The sequence below is a fragment of the Macrobrachium rosenbergii genome, chromosome 5 (genome assembly GCF_040412425.1).
Source record: "Macrobrachium rosenbergii isolate ZJJX-2024 chromosome 5, ASM4041242v1, whole genome shotgun sequence".
NCBI classification, from domain to species: domain Eukaryota; kingdom Metazoa; phylum Arthropoda; class Malacostraca; order Decapoda; family Palaemonidae; genus Macrobrachium; species Macrobrachium rosenbergii.
Window position 1 is genome coordinate 66,109,566 of NC_089745.1, and position 7,565 is coordinate 66,117,130.

Sequence of the window (7,565 nt, forward strand, 5' to 3'; positions counted from 1 at the left end):
ACCCCATGATTGGACTAGTAACCGGGCAAAGTCAAGTACGAAGACCTACGAAAGAAACTCACTGACACGTACTCCATGCCCGTCCCAGAGAGAGCCCAACACACCCTTGACCTGATGAACCAGCCCCTGAGGGACGCATCACCCAGGGATGCCTGGGACGAACCACGAGGTCTCCTGATGCTGCTGGGCTTCAACTCAGACGGACGGAGGAGGGAGATCAGCTTGTCGCGGGAAATATTCCTATGGCACCTTCCGCAGGAGGTGAGGGCACCAACCATGGAAGCAGACGCGCTTTCGATTGACAAATTGGTGAGCCTCGCACACAAACTCCACAAGGCCACCAAGGCCTCCAAGCACGCCGCAACACCTGCAGCCTGGTAGCAGAAGAAGCCAAAGGGGGGGACACAAACGTGGTAAACAGGAAGAAGGTGCTGCCGCAGCAGCAGAAGACAAGGACAAATCCAGCCTAGTGTTACTTCCATCAGAAGTTCAGAAAGGACGCCAAGAATTGCAGAGCCCCCTGTTCTTTCACAAAAAACTAGGAAGGTGGCCACCCATAGCAGCAGTGGCTGCAAACCTTAGAGAATCCCAGCCAGTAGGATTCTTCATCCACGATGCCATATCAGGACAACAGATGCTGATAGACACAGGTGCTGTGCAACGGTCGGTATTTCTGCCATCGGGGGAGGACCGCGACAGCACATCCGGCGCCACAGCCACACTAGTGGCCGCAAATGGAAGCCCCATCCGCTGCTATGGAACTCGGACCCGCAGAATATCCATCCTGGGTTGTTGTTGTTGTTGTTGTGGTTCCCCAGACTCTGTTATGCCAGGAAGCCTGCACCGCGCAAGAAGGACACCACGTTTACTGGATCTGACCATAACTGTGTGGTAGTGTGGATGTTGTGTTGTTGTCTAAGGGCTGCCAAGTTAGGGCAATCTACTAAGAGATGTGTAATTGTGTAGGGACTAACTTGGCAGAGTGGACATATGTCTGTTTGGGTGTTGTCTATGCGGTGTTTGTAGGTGTTTAGTGATTGGTGATGACCACAGCGAAGTCGAGTCAGGTGTACTCTCTCAATCTTGAGAGCTGTGTTTCTGTGCTGCTTATGTTGGGTGGGGGGTGCTGAGTATTTTGTTGTTGGGAAGGTTATTAAGTGCTTGTCTGGTGAGGTGAGTATGGATGTGCTTTTGTTTTGTGTGTGATGTTTGTGGGTGGTGGTATAGAATTCAAGATATTTGTATAGTGTCTGTGTGGTGTATTCGCTATTTGCCTGTGTGTTGGAGGGTGGTCGTGAAGGTAATAGCATGGGCTGTTTGTGTTGTTTATGACCGATGCCAAGAATTGTGTGCCTCTCATGTCTAAGTGTTGCCTGATGGTGAGAATCTTGGTTTCGGCGTGTAAGTGTTCTATTGGTGTGGATTGTGTACTGCCAAGGATGATTCTAAGAGCTGTGTTTTGTATTATTTGTAGTTTGTTTAGTTGTGTGTTGGATATGGCAGGGTGCCAGACTGGGCTGGCGTAGTTTATTATGGAGCTGATGTTTTGTTTGTATACTGTGATGAGCGTTTCTTTTTGTTGTCCAAATGTTGTGCCTGTTAGTGATCTTAGTGCATTTAGTCTAGGTCTGCATTTCTTGATGATGTTACTGACATGTGGAGCAAATGACATTGAAGTGTTGTATGTGACTCCTAGGATTTTTGTTTCGTGTGTGTGTGGAATTGTGGTGTTGTTCAGCGTTGCTGTGGGTCTGTACTGATGTTCTTTGTTGTGACTAGTGAGTAGTGTACTTGTGGATTTTGTTGGTGCTACCTGTAATCTGTTTTGTGAGCCAGTTTTCAAGTTGTGTTATGTAAGTCTGTACTTGTGGGGAGCATACGTTTTTGTCTGCATGTATTGATATGATTGTTAGATCGTCTGCATATGAGATGTGTATGTTGTTAGGTGGTGTTGGTATGTCATGCATGAATAGGTTAAAAGTGTTGGACTTAGGACGGAGCCTTGTGGGGCGCCGTTCGGGAAGTTTCTGATTTTGGATGACTCGCCATTGTAGTGTACAAATGCTTGTCTGTCTGTTAAGTAATTGGCGAGCCAGCGTTTGGTGTTGTTGTGTAGTGTGGTGTTGTAAACTTTGTTGATGAGAAGTGGTCTAGAGATGGCGTCAAAGGCTTTACTTATGTCTATTGTGATTAGCAGTGTTCTTTGTGGTGGGCGTCTGAGTTAATGCCATCTTGTATTTTTGTGTGTGAGGTTGGTGAGTAGTGTTGCTGTGGAGTGGTGTGGTCTGTAGCCATGTTGAGAGGGTGACAGTGGTATGTGTGGTGTGGTTTTGCGTAAGATGAGGCGTTCTACTACTTTTGATGATGTGCAGAGTAAAGTTATAGGTCTGTATGAAGCTGCTTGTGTAGGTGTTTTGTTTGGTTTTAGAAGTGCTATTATTTTCCCCAGTTTCCAAATGTGTGGTATAATGCAGTGTGCGTATGAATAGTTGGCTATGTTTGTCAGTGTTTGTGTGCCATGGGGACCTAGATGTTTTAAGTGAATGTTTGAAATGTTATCGATGCCCATGGCTGCAGAGTTTTTAAGTTGTTTAATGATTCTAGCAGTGTCTTCTGTTGTGGCTAGTATTACTGTGTAATCTAATGGGAACTGTTGTTTGCGTCTATAGATGTGTCTGTGTTCTTGGTATTTGCGTAGGGGGCTGATTTTTGCGTAGTGGTTTATTAAGATGTTGGCTTGTTGTTTGCGTGAAGGGATCTTGTCAGATGTGGTGATTGAGGCGTGACTTTGAGTGTTCCCACTGTTTGAACTAGTGAGACTGTTGATAGTTTTGTGTAGTTTGGATGGGTTGGTTCTATAGTCTAGTGTACCTTGAAAAGTTTGCCAGTTCTCTCTGTTTTTTAGTTAATTTGGTGTTTATTTCTGTGTTTAAATCATGTATGCGATTTGTTGTGATTTGTGTGTGTGGGGTTGGTGTTTTTCTTAAATTGTTTCGTTCTGTTATGAGTCTGTTTATGTCAGGCGTGAAGTTTGGGTTGTAGTGTTTTCTGTTGCCTTTAGGAACGTTTCTTTTGTCTGCATTGTTTATTGTCGTTGAATTGTATTGTTGTATTGTTTAGTGTCTGTGATGATGTTGTGTGTGTGGTTTAGCTCCCAGAAATGAGCCTCAGTGGTTTCCAAGTACTCATCCCAGGCAGCGCGCTTGTAGTTAGGGATGGTGTGTCTTGTATGTGAGAAAGTGTCATGTGTGGTTCGGAGTTATTAAAATAGGAAGGTGGTCTGATGATAGGTCTGTTTGTGTTTTCCATGTGATTGATGGTGCTATGTTGGGTGAGCAAATGTTATGTCTGGGGAAGTGAGACTAAAGTTGGCTTGGTGTGGTATGTGTGTGTGCATATCTGTGTTGTTTAGTATGTATAGCTGGTCTAATTGTGTTGAGATGTCTGTGCCTCTTTGTGTGATGTCTTGGTGGGCATACCAGTCTGTGTGTTTGGCATTGAAATCTCCTCCCAGAAGTATATCTGGGAGGGTATTCAACGCCTGCAGTCTAATTGTGAAGTTTGCTGGTAAACCCGGTGAATATTCTTGAGGGATGTATGTGTTGATGATTGTGATTTGTTTATTGTGCCCTATTTTGATATTAAATGCTTGTAGTTCTGTATGTCTGTCTACTTGTGTTAGTGTTCTGATGTGCTGCGTTTTTTCAATGTAGGATATGTTATGGTGTATGTATGTGATGAGGCCTCCGCCATCACCATGTTGTCTGTCTTGTCTGATGGCTGTGTAATTTGGTATGTTGGGTGTTTTATGTGTGTTTCAGTTTTGTTTCTTGGATGATGGCTATGTGGATCTTTTGTTTGTGCATGAAATGTTTTAGTTCAATGTGTTTGTTGCGAATGCCGTCAATGTTTAATTGTAAGATGTTTATGTTGCGGCGATTATGTCTAAGTGTGTGAGTGCATGTATTTAGTGGTGCATTTCTGTGGGCGTTAGGTGAGTGTGTGCTATGGGGTGTTGGGGTTTGTGGGGATGTTTGATTTGTAGGAATGGGTGATGGTGTTCTGGGACTGGAGGAAAGTGTGGTAGATGTGGGAGATGGTGATCTGTGTGGTGTTGGTTGGTTGGTGTTTTGTTGGATAGGAAGTGCTTGTTGTGTATTGTTATTGTTTGTTTGTGAGTGTGTGTTATGGCATATGATGCACTTCCAATGTACATTGTAGTCTTTTAGTGTTCTCAGTGTGGTGCACCGAAGGTGTACCCACCCACCACACAAGTTGCAGTGGACTGATCCACCCCCGGCGCGAGAAGCTGTGACTTGTGTGCTGCAGATGGGACATGTGTAGGGGCCTGGGTTTAATTCTATGTCACCGGCTAGGATTAATTGTAGGGATATAGTAGCCGGGTTACCATATCCCTTCAGAGAAAAACTGAAGATCCAGCTGCGCGGGGCCACCCTGGCCGCGGTACCCTGCGGAGCATTGGGGAGCCACTCCTCCTCTTCTCCCCTCCCTTGTCTTCGCAGTGGGGTTGTATTGTGGACGTTTGATCCAGGCGGCCGTCGTTCCACCGCCGTCTGGAGAGGTCCCACGACGATGACGCGTCCACTCCGGAACCATCCTGGGTCGTAAATATGAATGGCCCTTCATCATCGCGGATGTCAAGTTTCCTTTACTGGGCACCGATTTCCTCGCACAACACAGACTGCTGGTAGATGTTGGCTGAAAACGGCTGCTGGATACCGGAACCTGCTGCTCCTGACCGCTCTCCGCCGGACCGGGAATGCCCGCCACATGCTCCATCTCATCAAACAAATACAGCGCCCTCCTGCACGAATTCCCTGATGTCTTCAAGCCAGAACTGTGTCAGGTGCCAGATACCCAGGCCAAGCACAGCATCCATCGCCACATCACCACCACAGGCCCGCCAACACATGCAAAGTTCTGCCACCTGCCACCCAAGAAACTCCAGATGCTAAACGAGCACTTGCCAAAATGGAAAGGATGGGTATCTGCAAAAAGGCATCGAGTCCATGGGCGTCCCCCCTCCACATGGTGAAGAAACCAGGCAGTTCCTGGAGACCCTGTGGGGACTATCGTCGGCTGAACCTAGTGACAACACTGGACCACTATCACCTGCCAAACATGCAGGACCTAAAAGGCACCCTGCACAAAAATGGATTTGCTCAAGTCCTATTTTCAGGTGCCAGTACATCCCAACAACATTCCAAAGACAGCCATCATCACGCCGTTCGGGACATATACCTTCTCCTACTCCACCTTCAGCCTCAGGAACGCCAGAGCCACATTCCAGCGCCTGATGGACAGCATCTTGGGGGACTTACCTTTCTGTGTCTGCTATGTGGACGACATCCTGATCTTCTCCAGGTCCCTGGAGGAGCACCTGAGTCACGTCCGGGCTGTGCTGAAAAGCCTTCAGGAGAATGGCTTGGTCGTCAGATTCAAAGAATGTACCTTCGGAGTGGAGAAGGTAGACTTCCTGGGACATGAGGTCTCTCCAACGGGTGTCCGCCCCATGGCCTCCAAGGTGGATGCAGTGAAGGATTTTCCAACACCAAAAACAATCAAGTCACAGCAGGAGTTCCTCGACATGGTCAACTACTACCGACGATTCATGCCGGACATCGCCTGCATATGTATCCCCTAACCGGAGTGCTGAAGGGGAAGCCAAAAGCATTGACTTGGGAAGTCCCGCAGCAAAAGGTGTTCAAACAGCCGAAGGCAGCCCTTGCCGAGGCCACCACCTTAACAACCTTAACATATCAAGACCCCACCGCCCCCGAGACTTACCACCGATGCCAGCAATGTCGCTTGCGGAGCCATGCTGGAGCAGATAGTAGATGGTTCCCCCGCCTGCTTGCGTTCTTTAGCCGCAAGTTAAAGCTGCCGGAGACCTGCTACAATGCATTCGACAGGGAACTGCTGGCAATCTACCAAGCCGTGCGGCACTTCAAGCACCTCTTGGACTGCAGCCCATTCACCATCCTGACAGACCACAAGCCGTTGGTACATGCGTTCACGAAGGCGGGAGATGCATGGTCAGTAAGATAGCGATGGCACCTGGCTGCTATCTCTGAATTTGGATGCACCATCAGTTATGTCCCCAGTAAGATGAACCCGGTAGCCGACGCCCTATCAAGGATTGAAATAAATTCAGTCCAGCTGGGCATAGACTATGAAGACCTGACGAAGGAACAGGCCACAGACCCGGAAACGGCAGCTTACCACACAGCACTTACTGCACTCAAGTGGGAAGACGTGCCGTGGGTGAATCCAGATCAACACTTCTCTGTGACACCAGCACAGGCTGCCCATGCCCCCTGATACTCGAATCACGAAGAAAGCAGGTGTTCAACATCATCCATGGGCTGTCCCATCCATCAGGATGAACAACAACGCGCCTGATGACAGAGAAATTCGTGTGGCACGGGATCAGGAAGGACGTACGAGAATGGGCGAAGAACTGCATACCGTGCCAGACAAGTAAGATCACAAGGCACACGGAATCGGGCATCAGAGACTTCCCTCACCACGACAAGACCACTCCACAAGATGGCCGGAAGCAACCCCAATGGCAGAAGCATCAACAAGTGCCTGCGCAGAAGCCCTACTATCAAGTTAGATAAGCCATTTCGGTGTGCCGGACGATATAACTACAGACAGGTCACCGGCATTCTTGTCGGAACTCTGGGTCTCCCTGGCATGCCTGATGGGGACAACACTCCACAGTACGACAGCATACAACCCTGCGGCCAACGGTATGGTGGAAACGACTCACCGTTCATTGAAAGCAGCTCTGATGGCACGTTGCGCTGATGAGAATTGGAAGGCACAGCTGCCCTGGGTCCTGCTGGGTCTCCACACTGCACCAAGGGCAAGCGGCGAGGAATCTCCTGCAGAAAAAGTCTACAGCAAAGCATTGGCCGTACCTGGAGAATTCTTCCCCATGGAATCAGACGACCCGGATACACACCTTCCAAGACTAAAAGAAATTGCAAAGAAGTTCACACCCTGCCAGAAGACTTTCGAGGACAGGACCCATATCTTCAGCCCAGAAGGCCTGAAAACCTGTACACACGTCTTCATGAGGAACGACGCCCACGCCATACAGAGGACCATACCGAGTTGTCAGTGGAACATCCAAGGCCTACCTCGTCAACATCCATGGGCGGGAAGACTGGATATCTATCAACAGGTTTAAAGCCAGCCTTCCTAATGGACAGTGGAACCCAGGAGGAAACTGGCAGATGTCCCAGAATTCCTCCACAAAACAAGACCTCTGATGAAGAGATCAGCATCCCGAAACGAGGCCGAGGATGTCCCAAGGGCCGCTCTAAAGATGTTATAAGCCAGGCAAAACCACCAGACGACTCAGCAGTCAAATCCACCCCACAACCACAGATATAAAAAACTCGGGGTCAGCTCCTGCTCCCAAGAAGATACCGTGATTAACATTCAACAGGTCTTCCAATCATTATTTCATAATAATTGTCTTGGTGGGGGGGGAGTACTTGTAAAGACGTCTTCTTTACCCACTAGTTACGATC